Consider the following 18,848-nt stretch of genomic DNA (forward strand, 5'->3'; position numbering starts at 1 on the left):
TATAAGGCTTTCCAACATTTTCCACGAAGAGGGCCAATTATCATTGGCCCACATGTTTGAAGGCTGGACTGCATTCAAATTTTGTCGTATAACATTGTCTGCAGAGCCCTTGGGCACAATAGGGTTCATAAAACTCTGACCTTTATGCATTGGGTGTGAAATATGTAGGGAAAGAGTTCAGTAGCCCATAAGGCAAAAGTGAATTTATTCTATGACAACATGCCTAAGAACCTCCCCCACATGCCACTTATGAATACAGGGCTGTCGAACACAAGTAACACTGTATCCATGGGGTAATTTTTCAAAATGCAGAAAATATGTCATTTGCACTTTTTGTACTTTGCACTCTGCTGTACATCATCATCATCATTTATTATCATTATCATCATTTATTTATATAGCACTGACAAGATACGCAGTGCTTTACATCTAGCATATATGAATAAACATATTCTTGGCAACAAATGCCCTATTTTATATGAGGTTTTCATTTTACAGTTGACCCCTGTTTATATTCCTATGTAAGAAACAATCATATTTTACACAGATTCTGTTACCTAATACATAAATGTGTGTTCTATTGCCAGTTCATCTTGAATGGCTACCCCCATGGCTACAGGTACAGGTATTGGACTGGTTATCCAGAATGCTCGGGACCTGGGGTTTTCCGGATAACGGATCTTTCTGTAATTTGGATCTTCATACCTTAAATCTACTAACCCTAATAACCCCAATAAGGATTAATTATATCTCAGTTTGGGTCAAGTACAATGTACTGTTTTCTTATTACAGAGAAAAATTTAAAAAATGGGGTCTATGGGAGACTGCCTTTCCATAATTCAAAGCTTTCTGGATAACGGGTTTCCAGATAATGGATCCCATACCTGTATAAACAAACTCACATGTTTTGTCTGTGTAGGGTAACAGTTCATTATATTTAAATGCTAGGGATGCACCAAATACAGGATTCGATTCGGGATTCGTCCAGGACTCATCTTTTTTCAGCAGGGTTCAGATTTGGCTAAATCCTCATGCCTGGCAGAACAGGATCTGAATCCTGATTCACATATGCAAAGTAGGGGGGAAAGGGAAATCACATACATTTTTGTCACAAAACAAGGAAGTTTTGCATATGCAAATTAGGATTCGGTTCAATATTCGGCCGGATCTTTCATGAAAGATTTGGGGTTTGGCCCGAATCCCAAATAGTGGATTCGATGCACCCTAGTAAATGCATGCAATCTCCTACATTCATTGGTATTACTTGTCCTTTAACATCCAATTTGTGTCATCAGGGGAATGCTGAAACCCCTATTAGCAAATAAAATAAACGCAACAACTTCTGCAGTTGTGCTACAGTACATTGACCAATGTTTCTCCCAACTGGTCTTAGTTTTCTAATAAAATAGGAAATTGTGCAGAAGATTGATATCTATTTTGACCCTGACCTTCATAAAGGGCAGCTAAATTTGGTCTCCATGTCAGCCTTTATTTGAATTATATCTTCTCTTAGTGCCTAAGATTAATGTACTGAAAATGTGACTATGTATATTTCCATCCATTCCGTTCCATTTTCTTGAAGTTGCATACGTTATAAGGACTTAAAATTTAAAGAAACTAGATTTAGTCAGAAAGGTTATGGGGCACACAGGAAGCAATCTATACAAATGCAGCTTTTAAATTTCCATTGGCAGTATAAAGGTCATTTGAAATTGCAGTGAAAAAAGAAGTGCTCTAAAACATTAATAACAGTTTGCAAACTGGACCTGTCATGCGTAAATTAATGTGCTGACTTTTCAAGGGAATGGCATAGGAAGTGTGATGCACCTCAATAGAGTATTTTATTACTTGCAGTATAATTCTATCATTGCTTAAATACCTTTGCTTTTATATTATGAGCTGCAGTATGCAATTCAGAGCTGAGCCTGAAAATTCTTCACTGACACAAAATTAACAGCCAGAAACTTGTAATACTTAGAAACAGCTTATTTCTGTGCATTATAAATAAATCCTATAGCTATAGGGCTTCAATAATGCCATCAAAAACACCAGCCTTTCAAAGATAAAGTTAACGTGTTTATGGTTCTGCAGCAGTCAATGGGAGCCATATTATAAATAAGATAACTGCATAGATGCAAATAAACATTTAAAGAGTATTTCGATCCAACTTGCTCACTTTCAGTCAATGGTGCACAATACAATTTTCTTTTTAGTCTGTTTCTAATGTACTGTAATTTACAGATTCATTTTTGCCTATAGCAACAAAGAAACATTTTTTTTTTCAAAAACAGATTTTAAATTAAGAGATTGGTCTTTGTTATTTGTATAAACCACTGTCAACTTAAGCAGTGAAGTCATTGAAGACATCAGCTCCTTCAACACTTTTAAGTCACAGGGGAAAAATCAATTCTTTATATGTTTGGGGTCTCTTGCCCAGAATCTTGTATGGATATCAATCACTGAAAATTAGAGCAAGTCATCATGTCTCTGGTGACCTGGAACCATCTGGTAACCCTGGATTCACCCTCCAGTTTTCTGCAAAAGCTCTCATTTGGTACAGTACGTGGTGACAGAGATCTGGCTACAAATATTGCCTAAAACAGTCCATGAATAATTCCCTTTTTAATATTTCTCAGATTATAAATTCACTCTCTCAAATAAAAATAGTCTTAGAAGTGCATATCTTTGTAGAAGAGCTTTTCTTCCCATGAACACATTCTATTCATGCATGCATGCGCATAAGCAATGTATGACATTTTCTAATGAACACCAAGATAGCCAACAAATATATTTACGTCCAAATACAGACACCACTGATCTGTATTGGTGAGAGTATATTCTCTAGTATTGCTCAGATGTGTCCTGTAAATTATGACAGGGATATAGATTTACAGTATTTTAGAATGATAGTTTAAAAGTCAGTTTTCCCACACACACCTTCCAGTCAAGCTTTCTTTGGGATCCTGGGAATGGGCATAGCTATATAGGCTTCCTATCCCTGGTTTACCCCTTTTAAAATAATTTTGTTAATCATTTTTGACAAATTATTAACAAAATACAGTTTTCTAATTACTTGCATGTGGACAAAGAAGAACTGAAAAGGGTATTGTATCAATAGACCCAAGTGGGCAACAGAAATGACACGGTTTTTAGGCTTCTTTTTACTCCTTCCGAAGTTCTGCAAATCTGTAATTTTCAGTGCTCATTCTGTAATATACCATACATGGCACTCAAACCTATAATGTGCTTCCATTGCTGTATTTTAATAATATCAAAATTTAATGAAGGAAAAATAAAGCTAAGTTCTAATGTTTTTATAATGAAATGTAATTTGCTGTACTATTTTTTTATAAATTGATAGAGAAACTGCATTATCAAATGCTATAAAAGATAACTGGCAAATCCCTATCTTTCTTATGTTGTGAACACCACAATTATAACACAGACTGATACCAAAGAGTTGGCAAACTGCCTCTGCTTTTTTTACCCCCATTATATTACCACACTGTTTGCAAAGCAATTTTGTCAGCTATATACTATTTTACTATGTTTTTATAAGGAGCTTCATCACAGGCCAGCTGCCAAGGCTGTTTTTCACATCAGCAAAACATAAAAGCTAAAACCCCGCAATATCATTTATTCACCAGCAAGTGCTTGTATTTGAACAGTAAATTGGTGCCATTTGCTTATTTACCAAACTGCTGTTTATTAAATTGCAATCAAATATTGTAAAATCATCCATTTATTACACTGAATAATTATCGTATTTTAATATATATATATATATATATATATATATATATATATATATATATATATTTAAATGTTTTAATAATTATTTTTCAGTTCAAAATACAACTTTGTAATGTGCATGAGTCTACCATTAGGTACTACTGAATCACTGAAAATTATGTAGAACTTTATAATAGGAGTAAAGTGAACACAGTGTTTAAATGGCTCTAGGTGAGAAAATCATTCTAGTGGCCAACGTGAAGCAAGGCATTTCCCAGGAAAATTCTGTAGACTGAAGGTCATGCAATTGCTTATTTCTATAAAACGCACAAAAGGAGGATAGCATACTCTTGCAGCTTTTTTGGCCTGTAAGAAAGAACATGGAGTTCATTCCAGGAGGCTTTGGTAGTTGGCTTCAGTAATGCTGGCGCGTGACAGGTGTGGGCCCTGTGTCAACATTTCTTTTAACCAGCTAAAGTATACCTAGTGATGGGTATAGAGTAGTGAGTAGAGAAGAGAGTAGAGTAGGGAGCTTTGACCCCAATGAGTAGCATAGTGGGGTTAGTACTCCAGCCTTTGCAGACCAAGGAAGTCAGTTACTCATCTAATCTAATTAAAGGAAGACACTGGGAAGTGAAGTCCATGGTGGGGAAATCGTCTGAAGAATGGACACCTACTGCCTGTGTAAGGTCCCTCTGGAGATAGTGAAACACTCCTCCATATTAAAAGTTCTAGTCAGGGAGAGAAAAAGAGGTATAGTACAATTCCACAGCCATGTTCCACTAAAATAAAAAAATAATTAATGAAATAAAATTGCCTTTGGTTTATTTCAGATTATTGTGGAGCTCCTGTATCCTATATAATAAAGTTGAAGTGTCTCTGCGTCCAGTCCCTGTGTCCGTGGGATTGCGCTACTGCGCATGTGCCCCACGGACCGTCTCTGGCGAACAATCCCAAGGACCGTCGCGCCCGTTAATTTAATGGGATTAATGTCTAGTTGAATATAAAGTACCTGCCAATTATCCTCAAAACTTTTAATTTTTTTTTCAATTGTATAGTCATAATACATTTAATTTATTTTATGGTCCCCACTTACTTTTAGAAGGTATGGTTAATAATTGAAGATGGATTATCTTTTTATTTAATAACCTTTTATCACAGACCCAACACAAGCCCTAAAGTCTATTGTCCCCTGTCATACTTTGAACCCCAGATATGACTTTTCCCCCTGCCTCACTATTGAAGGGTCCCAATTTTTCACTTAGAATTTAGGTATTACAGCTCTTAACAGCCATAGCCCTTTAAAATGTTCCTAACTGACAATTGTGCAATTGTGAGAAAAACATCTTCGATATAAAATGCATTCATTATCAATCATTTTCATGATTATTATCATAATGGGTAAAACATAGTTACATAGTTATTTACATAGTTAAATCGGGTTGAAAAAAGACAAAGTCCATCAAGTCCAACCCCTCCAAATGAAAACCCAGCATCCATACACACACCCCTCCCTACTTTCACACAAATTGCATATACCCATACCTATACTAAAACAGACATAAATGAAATATGAGCAAGAGAACTGCAAACTCAAGGTCCAAGGTTGCATAAAAAATTGCAACAAGTATAGTAACGTAAACATGATCCTACGGAGTTACAAAAAATATCATTAGAGCATAATAAGGATAAAATAACATTTCACAAACATCATTTGCAAAAAATATTGTTGCGTTCAGCCTTGCTTCTGTTATTCATATCAGCTCTTCATGTTCATTGTCTTGTCCATCATTGCAAGAATCAAATCTACTATTCATATTATTAATGGAGATTGTGATCTTAATACCTGGTGCATAGCCAAAATAGCGGTCATGAACCACATCTTAAAAATGTTTCCCAAGTATATTAGCGTAACTCTATTTTGATCCCACATGATCCACACTGTGGAATCAGGTGCTCATATAATGTACTGGACAGAAAGCAGCCACTGTACACTCAAAGCTTGTAGATCCATAAGTATTCAAATAGTCTTGTGTTTTACGAGTATGCCATTCAACAAGATGTTTAGCTATTGCAGAGATTTGCCACCTCATCCAACCACATTAACATTTTCCAGGAACTTCCTACCTTTGGGTCTATTCATTTATCCCTCTAGATTGAACTCTGTGTGACACATTCCCAGATATAATTAAAAGAGTAGCTTGCATTTAACATAACTCTTCATCTTATACACTTTATTATTTCTGGCACTTGCAAAATCAGTGGACATATTTATAACAGTAGAAAATGTACGCAGACCTGATTCACATTAAGAAGTGCTTTTATGACATAACAAGGAAGAAACTGTCAAAATGTATTTAAATATGTTGAAACCCATGAGCTAATAATACTGTAATATTGTAACTAAAAACCAGGGCTGTTTTAAGGCACCAGTAATATTGTTGCAAAGATCCCACTGGTGAACCCCCCCCCAACAAATATGTGGCACTATCCTCAACAGACACATACAAACAATTGTACATATTAGTTCTTTCTCTAGGAAATCCAGGTGCTATATGGGAATCCAGACTAAATTGGAATTCCACAGTTACTCAGAATCCATACTGTTTTTAGTACTTTCATTTTATTGTATTTTGTTTTTTTTAATGATCTCTATTTTCTTTCCAGATTCCAAGTTACTGTGATATTTTCATATCATAAATCATAACATATCATATTTAACATCCCTATAGTATATTCTTCTTTCTTGGACTATAAGAGTCTTTACTGTACCTGAACTGCAGGCAATTTGTGCTTATGGGAATATGGCAGGAGACCCCAGCTCAGTCAGGTTTTCATGTTTACAGTTTGTGCTGACAGGTGTTCCTGCATGAATGGACATAACTGCAGTGCTATTACCCATTTTTAACCTTTTTTATTAAAAAAAACATGTTGGAGTATTGCAGGAGGGAAACCTGTTAGCCTAATTCAGTAGCACCAAGGAGGAAAAAAAAAGAAACCCACAGACCTCAATGTGCTCAGCACTCAGCAGTATTTGACCTGTTTCTTTTCGCCAAAAATTCACTGCCGGCAAAATGTCACCGACGCCCATTAAAGTCTATGGGTGTCAAGAATTTTTTGACACAGAACGACATTTTTTTGATGCGTGTTTTTTTTTTTTGATGCACGCCGCCATACAAGTCTATGGCCGTCCTTTCCGCTGCGAAACAAGGCGTACAAATTCGCCCATCCCTAATAATGAGCAAACAGAAACTCACAATCCACCTCCACACGGACACCACAAAGAATTCTCTGCTAAAGATGACAGATTTATATATAAAACATCCATCAGGATAAAGCAAAAATGAAAAAAAAAATGAACTGAAAAAAAAAATGACTTAGGTTTGTTCAAAAGTTATATTATAGCAGGTGAAAGGCTGATGGTGGTTTCTGGGTAAATGCCATGCCCATTTGCTAATTCCATAAAACGACTTAATAGGTAAGTTACTAGGAAATTTTCAAGTTTCAAGTAAAGAAAGAGCCATACTATATGGACACTATGTGACACTATTTAAGCACTTAACACGTGATGTTTAAATAACCAAGTGTATAGGCACGAAACGTGTTGGTTTTGCACACCCACTGCTGAATTACAATTATTATGTGTGCTTTAATAAAGCCACGTTGCTATTAAATTGATCGTTCTCCAAGAATGTATAGATCACTGATTACAAGCGAATGAGTCTTTGCAGCTGAAGTAACTGGGTTCTCGCGAGAGCAGTGATCGAGAGGAGAGTTTTGTGTGAGCTCTGCCATTACCACAATATTGTTTGTCGGACCTTTATAATGGTTGTCCACCAGCCATGGGTGGCCCATTTACATACACATCTCAAGAACTTCTACAATATATTTGAAGTACTACTTAACCATATTTTTTGTATCTATGGAAAGCTTCACACCATTTGTCCACAGTACTCTAATTAGCATATTAATTATCATTCAGATCTTCCAAATTAACCTACCCATTGCCAATCTCCAACTCCCTTTCCTCCCATGAACAGAATCTACTTAAAGTGATCTGGTTGTATGATGGTACTTATAGGTCACACTTAATGGCAAGTTGCTATAGGTGCAATGTGCAAAATAAACCCTGTACTGCCCAAGGCCAGGATCAAGTATACTGTAGGTCTCCATTGTGCATTATTGTACCAAGTGGTGCACCTGCCAATCATCTGAAACAATCTGTAAATTATACTGCTGCCAAAACTAAGAACTACCAGGCATATGTATTACAGTCGGGAGTTAGTACTGTAATATTTCCTTTGCCTTATATCTTCTTTCATTTATTTGTGTTAAGAAAAAACAATAGTCTGTTTATATTATTAGTTTTACTCATAGACCTGTCAAAGACTAAAATGCATGAATAGATGGCAAAATGGTAAAATACTCATCTAGAGGAATACAAAACTAGTAGTTATTTACAGCAGGACACATATAACAGGAACACACTGCATGCTGTATACTGTATATCGTCATCCCTCCAGAAGTCTAGTGATAATGCATCCTGTGGAATGAAATGCACTTAATAAAATATTTGAAAGCACATAACAATCTGTTTTCTTTTTATAATGCACAGTTTGTGCCAAATGCCATCAGATTTATATACATGTCCCGCCAGCACATAATTGTGTCAATTCAATTGCTTTTATTTTGCCTTTGATCAAACTGTATACCCTGAATTTATTTTTTGTTTCAGAGAGAAGACTAGCTTTTCCTTTCTGCATTTCCAAGTTTCATGACATAATTATTATGGCACCAGTGTTTCATTCAGTCAAATTATAATGAAGATTTAAATAAGATATACTGCCATTTTCCACCCTCCTTTACTAAAACCCAAATAAAAGAAAAATAAGGGAGGGAGTGCAAGCAATCATTTATTTTTAGAATGTTGTGTTCAGGAGATTTTATGGCCCCAGTTTTACTAGACAAAAACAATGTTGATTTATTAACAGAGAACTACATCCAAACAACATTTGTAGAAACCAAATGCATAGCTAAATTAATAAGAGATATTATCATCCCAACTTCAGTTTTTTGAAAGGGGATCTCCACTGAAAAACTTTTTTTTTCATAATGAAAGGAAAAGTAATTCTAAGGACATTTTTAATATTATTAATTAAAAAAAGTTATTTGTGAATGTAGCTGTAATTGAAATAGTTGTCTCTTTGTGCATTCCTGGTTCTGAGTCTTTAAACTGTGGCAGAGGTGAGTTCTCCTCCAGGTCTGTTAATCAGCTGTCTTTTAAGCGGTCAGAACCAGTAGTGAAGTTGTGCAAGTTAGGTAAGATAGTGGCTGGGGAGGGGGGATTTCTTAAAACTGTAGAAGATGCAGACCCTGCTATCTGAGCCCCCCTGTCCCCCCGCCTCCCCACAGCGACCACAGGGTCTGCTTCCTCTATAGTTATGCCACTTCTTTTAAAGGATGTTGAAATGATGCTGTTTTAAAAACATTGGGAGGGACTGGGAGTCTGTATGGGGGTGTGTGAGAAAATAAAGATGTACTGTTAACAGCCTGTCTGCAACACTGTGACATATCAATGTAAACTATGGTGTATTTTTCTGGAGTCAATCAAAATAGAAACTTTTATAAATATTAACACTTTGCAATAGATTCTGCCTGTTGGTTTTAGAAATGCTGATGTTAATCACATTTTACCTTTTTTTGGTACGTATCTTTGAAAATAACCCCCATGTACCACAGCATGCACATTAAATGGCACCACTCACACAAAAATGCAGTAAGAAGTTTTCTAAGACTTTTTCTATTTTTCGGGGTGCTACTGTGACGCTGGGGCTTGCATAAGGGCGATCTGTTTCAGCACTTTGCATATTGCACTTGCATTAATTAACCTTTAAATGTTGGATTTATACGTTATAGCTTAATCAATTTTGCTGTGTACATTTCTGTATTATAAACAACTAAAGAAGACCTTTCTTGAGCTAATTAAAGAAAAGCCAAATTCTATTCAGTTCAATGGACTTGGGAAAGTCAATCAAACTTTGTCCAAGGCAAAGCACAAACTGCAAATGATTTACATCCTTTTCCCCCTGTCTGTGACCAAAAGTTTGTTTCATTTATGAACCAATACTGTTCATTGCAATTCTCTGCCAGCCACAAAAGGGCTCTTGTGGGCTTCAGAGCTAGATCTGTTTAAGAGTTGCATGACACATTGGAAATCCTATGACAGTAACTACACAGAATCAACACCTCTGTGAATTTCAGATATCACCTCTTTGAAGAGTTACAATGTGCCATTGAGATTGGATTAGTGGAAGAGTTTATATGCTGAGAACTTCCCATACCAGTCAGTTGAACTGAAGAAGCTGCTCGGATGAGTAGTGAAACGTCTTCAATGATTACTCAGCAAATCCAGTTGTGTTAGATTTACCTATACTAGATATATCTTATATGGATACAACAATACAGGTTATTATGCCTTTTCAGGTATATTCTGGCATAAAGTTCCTTAGTTCCATTATGAATTAAAGAAAACTTGAGTTTACCTTAAGTGAAAAACAGATAAAATATGAATCTATCATTTGATAGACCAAACAATTGTTAACATCTCTCACCACTGGATAATAATTTAAGTGATACTTTATTGTGAGTTAACCTTTAAATAGGAGGGTGAGGCCTCATTTACAAAGCAAAGAGCCCTGTGCTAAGTGAAAAACTTGTACAACCCCCCTGTACCTAGGTGCAGATATTTGTGGTCTACAATGGAGCATAAACACCTGACTTTTTCCACCATTACAGCGCTGACTGTGCTCTTCAACACAATGGTTAAATTAATGAATACTTTAGCAACAGATAATGTATACTATACTACGTGCCCTATTCTTACCCAATTGCTATATACATATTGGTAAATATTGCCCTTTTCCATTATTTTGTGATGTTCAGTTTGCTCTCTCAGAGAGATCAGGGACTAAACAACACTCTGTTCAGCTTTGTCCATTCATTGGCTGATGTAACACAGTGCCTCATACAAGGATGGAGCTTAGTTATTCAAATGGAAGTTTTTCAATTTGGGATTATCCGATGGTATACTTGTCATGACAGTGCTTTATGTGAAACTGTGTTTTACATATGGACTGTATAATGTGGTTTATTTTTATAGAGGCCTACAATATTCAGGTGTATAGGTTCCCTTGAAATGCAAAGCAAAAGTAAGTCCCACAGTTTGCTTGTGGCTTCAAATAGGTTACAACAGAATGCCAAAGAACCAGAGTGGGACTGTACTTTATGAGGAAATAACAAAACCATATGAACGGCGATTCAGCAGAAAAAAAGAAAATTGCCTACAATTTAGAAAAATGTATATTTGTGCCCCTTTAAAATAAATGCTATTTAATGACTTCAGAAGGGTCACACATGTTTCTGTGTACTGACACCAATACACTTCTATTTTCTGATTTGCTAAAATTGCATCCAAACTATCTGCTCTGTCTGCCAGTACAGATTCTTCAGGGAGGCCATTCCAAAACATTGTTGCTCACACTGAAAAAATCAACAGCTGAAGATGAAAGATTCCCTTCTTCTAATTAGGGGTGTATTTGCTTTTTCAAGAACATGGCTTACTATTTATTTATAAAGACTTTCACTACAGAGAAAAAATTGTCCCTGGTGTATACTGCATTGGTACATATAAGGCTGTTATCTACAAGTACTCAGAAGCCTTACTTCTTGAATGATTCACTCAGTATAGTACCATACTGGGACATTTTTAACCCCAAAAGCAAATGTTACTTGATCTAGCCTAACTAACCTAGCCTAAGTCCACATATAAGTCATATCTTATACAGTACTTTTTGGAGAGTTACTATAAATTAAAAGCTTTTGCAAAATGTTTATTAAGTATATTAATAGTAAAAAGATGCAGGATGAGAGTGTGGCTCCTTTAAATAATTGTCCCAGTATGGTTGTAACAGATAATGAAAAGGTAAATGTGCTAAATCAGTTCTTTTCTTCAGTGTATACAATAGAGGAGTCAGAGTTCCCATACCCACCTTATAGCTGCACTGTTGGCTCACCTCAGACTAGTCTGTGGCTGACTCAGGATATGGTAAATAAAGCTTTAACAAAAATGAATGTAAACAAGGTGCCAGGACCAGATGGAATACACCCTCAGGTACTAAGAGAGCTTAGTTCAGTTTTAGAATGGCCTCTATTTCTGATTTTCTCTGACTTGCTTTCATCATGTATGGTGTCTATGGATTGGAGGAATTACGATCTCAGCCTGGTAATTATAGGCCAGTAAAATTGACATCTGTGGTGGGCAAATTATTTGAAGGCTTGTTAAGGGATCACATACAAAAAATTTTCCTAGTGAATGGCATTATGAGTAGCAATCAGTATGGCTTTATCAAGGGCAAGTCATGTCAGACAAATGTGATTGCTTTTTATGATGAGTAAGTAAGATGCTGGACAGTGGGGGGGCAGTAGATGGGATCTATTTGGATTTTGCCAAAGTGTTTGATTCAGTGCCCCACAAACCACTGATTTCTAAACTAAGGTCTGTTGGGCTTACTGAGGACGTTTGCACATGGATAGGAGGGTGGTTGCTAATGGTACATTCTCTACTTGGAGCAAGGTTCTTAGTGGGGTCCTGCAGGGCTCTCTATTGGGTCCACTTTTATTTAAATTGTTCCTTAATTACTTAAGGGGGAGTATTGTAAGTAATGTATCAGTGTTTGCGCATAATTCCATCCATGCGACATCCTTGTGTGTATGCTGTTGCTAGCATGCATGTGCCAGTCTATATAAATGCAAATATATTTTTCTCCCCTGCAGTTGTTGCTGCATGATGAATAAATATGAATTTATGATCTTATAAAGTTTCATTTTACTATAACAACTTCCTGAGTTCATTTAAACTGTAGAATGATAGCAAGCTTTGTCCAAATGTCCCAAATAATTCTAATGACTTTCAGCCAGCTTTAAATATTCATTTAAAAAATACTATATTTGCATAGCACAAAGCGAGTATTTATAAATACATGAAATAGACTATGAAGGACTGTCAGTTCTTTTAATATATATAATAGTGGCATCCTGGCATCTCTTTCCAAAGCAATAAATGATTCCCTAACATAGTATCATTTAATTCTAAGACTAAAATCAAAAAGTTATAACTGTGATACAGAATATTAAGCGTTTACTAAAACTTTTCTAATTTTTTAATAGAATCAGATTCAAACTACCGGTACCTCCCATCCATCCACTACAATTCTGTGCAGGAGAAGTCTCGACAAAATCGTGCGACAATTCGAATCATGACACTTTTTTGAATATGATAATCAAATTGTGCACCTTTTTATATTGTCGCCCAATAACCTCGACTTGTTTGGATTGTCGAATGAAAACCAGAGCAGATCACGATGGCACATTAATCCGACTTTTTTAGATTTTTGGCAGCAAAAAGCCTGACCCAAAAAAGTAATGGTTTAATAAATAGGCCTCTAAATATCCCATTAGAACTACTACAACTTAAATATTTCTCTATTTAAAACCAGGATAACATTAATATTATACCATATTACAATTTTAAACAAACCATTTAAAATAAGTATAATTATAATTTTCAGGTTTTTAACCATTTAGCCATCCTGATTGCTCATATTTGGAATTCTCATTAGTGTTGGTGTTAAGTCCAGTTTCCTGCATGTGCTGCAAGTCTCGAGCAATACAGAAGACCATTGTCCTTCTAATGTTGTTATTTTAACACATTTTAATTTATTAGACTAATAGGGAAATATCTGTTAGCAATAAATACTGCTGATGTTTTGTAAATTTCACAAGTTGTGGGATAAAGGCAATGCCTTTATTGGCTGACCAATGTAAGTAGATGCAAGATGTCAGGAACACTTATTTCTCCAGATGCCTTAGTAAGACCTTTGGGATAATGAAATCTTGCACCTTTGAGCATCTGTTTGCTATTAAATATATTATCTCTATCCAAAATGAGTTGGATTTCACTTGACAAGATATGGTAGAGCTGCTTTAGCTTTAATTAGAAAACAAAAGGAGCTAGGACATTGGGTTTTATTTATTTCATATTATGATTTCTCTGTTTTTCATTGTAGCAGCAGTGTTTTTTTCTTATTCTGTACATGTGTGTGTGTGTATGTGTGATGTGTTATATGAACATTGTAAAATATGTACAAGACACTCAGTGTTGATTTCAGTTTTTATATCTTCCTTTTATTCTTCTTTAGAAAAATCACATTCCATTTTAGTTCTGCTGATGACAAATACCTGAAACCCAGCCATTTGGCCTTGTTTCCAAAAGTTATAACATCTTGGGAAACGAGAGAGTTTTTTCTAAACACACTTAACTGATCTTTGGATAATACAAAATGAATAAGACTAGTTAAAACCCATGGATGGCCTGATTATTGTATGTTAATGTTCAGGAACTTGATTTGTAGAAAACATCTGATGGGTAATACTTTACAGTAGGGAGGAGCAAAATGGATTATTAAGTTTATATTCTGTATAAATGTAGTTGTTTTGTTACTAGGGAAATTATCTACATATATGAAGAAGGTTTATAGCTAACAAGTAATTGAGGGTCACAAATCATTAGGTGGTAAAAACCCCATGTCTGATCTTTTCCAATTGGGGTGACCAATACCTTGAAGAAGCCCTGGCTTGTACTCAAATCATCATCAATCTATGTTGATCCCTTTCATTTACAGGTATATATCTCCCTTCTCTTGTGTCCTCCAAGCTAATTCCCCAAACGGCTTGTTTTCAAACACAAGTGTAAGTACGCTTGAGCTTAAATGGACACTAAAATATGCATCTATTGACGCTATTAATTTAATATTCAGATATCCAAAATTGCAGTTGCACTATTCGGTTAGATGCAAATCAATCCCCAAACTCTTATAAGCACAGCACTAAATAGAGAAGATACTATCAATAACATTAAAGGAGAACACAACCTAAAATATACATTTTGCCAGTGAGACATAGGTAGGTAATAATACATTATTCTGAAACAAAGCAAACAATTCTGATTTTTAAAAAATCTTCTTTGTAATAATAAATCAGTACCTTGTACTTGATGTGATGGTAGCTGAGCTGCATGAATCCATATTGGTGGCAAAACAATTCTATTGAGTTTATTTAGTGGGTTATTTATTACAGGTTGACTTGTGTTTTTCCTGAAAAATTTTTCAAGGGTAGTTTCACTAAAAACTAAAATTTTTGGGGATAAAAAATAAATCTTGAATTTTTTTAGATTTATTATGCCCTGAAGCTGCTAAAAACCTCAATCAGAAAATACTCCAGCTAAAATCTGTTGAGGTCATGTAGAAGTCAATGCCAGAAGTCCCTTTAACCATTTTAATAGCCTTCATGATTTTTGGGTTTTTTACGGTGGGTTGCGCTCGAAAACTTGATCAATTCAAGGTATTTTTAGCCGATAACATGATCAATTCAAGTTTTCCCCCCGAGAGCATTAAATAGAGTTTTTCCCATTTGTTTCTTCATAAATCAGAAAACATCAAAATTCGAGGTAGAAAGAACCTCACAAACTCAACCTTTGATAAATAACCCCCATGGGGGGAATGTAATTAAAAGGTGCTTTATTTAAAATTGCATCTTTGTGAATGTTTAGCACTGCTAGCAATGTAAAATCAGTTGCTGGTGTATTTTAGATTACGCATTTTTGCTACGTGTTAACACCTGCACTGGAGTTTCGTTAAATATTTTGTCACCAAAAAGGTTTTGAGATTGCAAAATTGTATTACATCCTACTACGAACGTTTGCAAAAACTATTTGTTTGCAAACTTTGGGGCAAATTTACTAAAGGGCGAAGTGACTAAAGCAGGCGAAAATTCCCCAGCGTGACGTCATTTCGGTACTTCACCAGTTTACTAATGGGCACCAGCATAACTTTGCTAGCGAAGGAGATAGACTCTAGCGGTACTTATCTCCCTAACACCTGCCGAATTTGCGCTCTGGCGAATGGACGTAACTACGCAAATTCACTAAGATGTGGATTTTACTGAACGTTACCTCTTGCGCCAGACTTGCCTTCGCCACCTCAGACCAGGCAAAGTGCAATAGATAGGAGTAGATTTAGTTGAAAAGTCCCAAAAAACACTGGCGTCTTTTCCTTTTTCAGGGTGATAGGCTGAAAAATAACGTAAATTTTTTTTGGGGTAACATATAGCACATAAACTATACACTGGGATCATGTGTATGGCAATATAACAACTTTATTTTATTTTATTAAGGTTCCCTGGACTTGTGTAGTGTAATGTATTTGCTGCAACATATACGTCCATTGTACTTTAACTTCCCACGTATGCAAATTAGCCTAAGGGATCTTACCATAATTTGTATCTCCATGTATTATACATACTTTAATTTAATAATGTAATAAGTGATTGCCCACAATAAGGATTAATTATATCTTAGTTGGGATCAAATCTGAATTATTTAATTACAATGAGTCTATGGGAGACTGCCTTCCCATCATTTTGAGCTTTCTGTACCCCATACCTGTATTAGATACACATAACCTTTTACCTGCATGACTGTGCTGTATATTAATAACATTAAGTTATTACACATCAACCCTTTTTTAACACTATGAAATACTGCCCAACTAAAAGTTAAATTCTGAGTTTAGTTATTTAAAATTGTTGACTAATCACAATGAAATTGCAGAGCAATAACTGTGAAATTTAGTAGCTGACATATTTATTTTATCACTAAAGGAAGAATACTGATTTAGCTTTGCAACACACTGGAAAAGCATTTGTTTTACTTCCTCCAATATTTTTTTCTCCCTAATAAAGTCTAATTCACCTTAATTTATCACAGTATGGGATTAGTGCAAAATGTTGCATCATTGGTGTATGCATACTAGCTGTTGAAAACACTGAAAGCTCTTTACAATCAGGGTAACATCAGAGGGACTCGGAAACACATACACGTATTCTTATGGCAAAAGCAGAAACAGATGTCCAAAGACGTTTTCATGACATAATGCTGTCCCCAGTGTAGCCCTCCAAGCAATACGCACACACCTGCTATTTAAACATTATAATAACTTTTTTTAAAAATAAATCCACTTGGATCCTTTATATAAGAAACTACTTGATTTATAATATAGTAAACAGGGGAAAATAACAAATTTACTTAAATGCTGAAGTATAACTGATGCTAATATACTGTATATATGGACAGAACCACCAATAGAAGAGAAAATAATTTTTCACAAATTTAAAAATACTGAATGATTTTTTTAAAAAAAATAAACTGCTCTAGCTAAAGAATAGCGATGGGCAAATTTTTCCCGTTCCGTTATGGTGAAAAATTTGTGAAAATCACAAAAATTTTGATGCCAGCGTTAAACTCAATGGGCATCCAAATAGTGTTGAAGAGAGGCGATTTTGAGTTTTCGAGGGAGTTTCGCAAATTTATTTGCCTGTGGCAAAACACAGAAATTCACAGTGAATTTGCGCCAGGTGAATTTATTCACCCATCACTACTAAAAAACAGCGGCCAGTGACCTAAGAGAAGTAGCTCTCAGAAATAGAAAGTTGACAGCAAGTGCATATGTACTCACTTTCTAAGCACAACAAAGTCCAAGTGATTCTTTACCCAAAAACCTAGAATAAGGCCACTCTCATGTATGGTCAGTTGCACAAAATCAAGCCCAAATACTCCAAAGGGTGGACCATAGTTGCCAGTTACCTGCTTTTAATCACAGAAGTTTTACTCAAAGAAAATTGTTGCAATCAAACAGCCCTTTGCCATTGTCTTGTAGGGGAAAGCACTATTAAGGAACTGCTTGATCTCTACTGCTATCAAAACTGATCCCCCTTCCACTGAAATCTAATACAAGTAAAATAAGAGAAACATAAATATTTCTTTGGTTTTGTGTACGTTGGGTGGGATACATATTTGTAGAAGCTGGTTCTCAAACTGCAGTTCATCTACATTCATTCATGCATTCTTCTATGAGGGCATCTAATTCAATCACTATCTTAATAACTTAGGGGCACATTTAGTTAAAATATTTTCAATTTCGAAGTATTTTTTGGGCTACTTCGACCATCGAATTGGCTACTTCGACCTTCGACTACGACTCGAACTAAAAATCGTTTGACTATTCAACTATTCGATAGTCGAAGTACTGTCTCTTTAAAAAAGACTTTGACCACCTACTTCGCCACCTAAAACCTACCGAGCACCAATGTTAGCCTATGGGGAAGGTCCCCATAGGCTTTCTAAGTAATTTCTGATCGAAGGAAAATCGGTCGATCGATGGATTAAAATCCTTTGAATCATTCAATTCTAAGGATTTAATCGTTCGATCGAACGATTTTTCTTTCAATCGTTCGATCGAACGAATTGCGGTAGATCCCTCGACTTCGATATTCGAAGGGTTAATTAACCCTCGATATTCGACCCATAGTAAATGTGCCCCATAATGTAATACAATCTAGCTGCAAAGGTCTAGAATCTATCTGATTGATAGCACAAGTGACCTACAGTATTCAGATGTTGTATGGAAATGATCATTTTTAATTATGCATGGGTCAATTTGCTGCTGAAATGATCAAGTACATCTGAATAGATACCACTTAGCAATTTGTTAGTCACTAAACTTTCTATGGCATTGAAAAACAGACAAAGACAATTATTGTCAAGCATGCATTGCATCTTTGCTAATGTGTTATGGCTAATGTCAATGACTACAAGTCTAGCAGGAGAAAAACAGGAAAACACTTATTTACAGGCAGCACTGTGTAGTATGTTTGTGAAAGTTCTCATTCATCCAGGTCATGGTATATCTATAGAAATAAGTCAAGTCAACTGGACTTGCTGTGTTTTTCTTAAAGACGTTTCACCAGTCATCCAGCTGGCTTTCTCAATTCAGAATAATTCATACATAGGATCTTGCTTCGCTATATATCCTCTGGAATGTTACTTGATGTGTTATTAAACCTTCCAGGGAGAGGTGCCAAAACAGCATTGTATGTGGCAAACAATAGAGGTCGCACTCCCCCCCCCCCCCGCCTCTATTGAAACTTGGTTTTTCACCATCCAC

Source organism: Xenopus laevis, chromosome 1L (assembly GCF_017654675.1).
Source record: "Xenopus laevis strain J_2021 chromosome 1L, Xenopus_laevis_v10.1, whole genome shotgun sequence".
Taxonomy (NCBI): Eukaryota; Metazoa; Chordata; class Amphibia; order Anura; family Pipidae; genus Xenopus; species Xenopus laevis.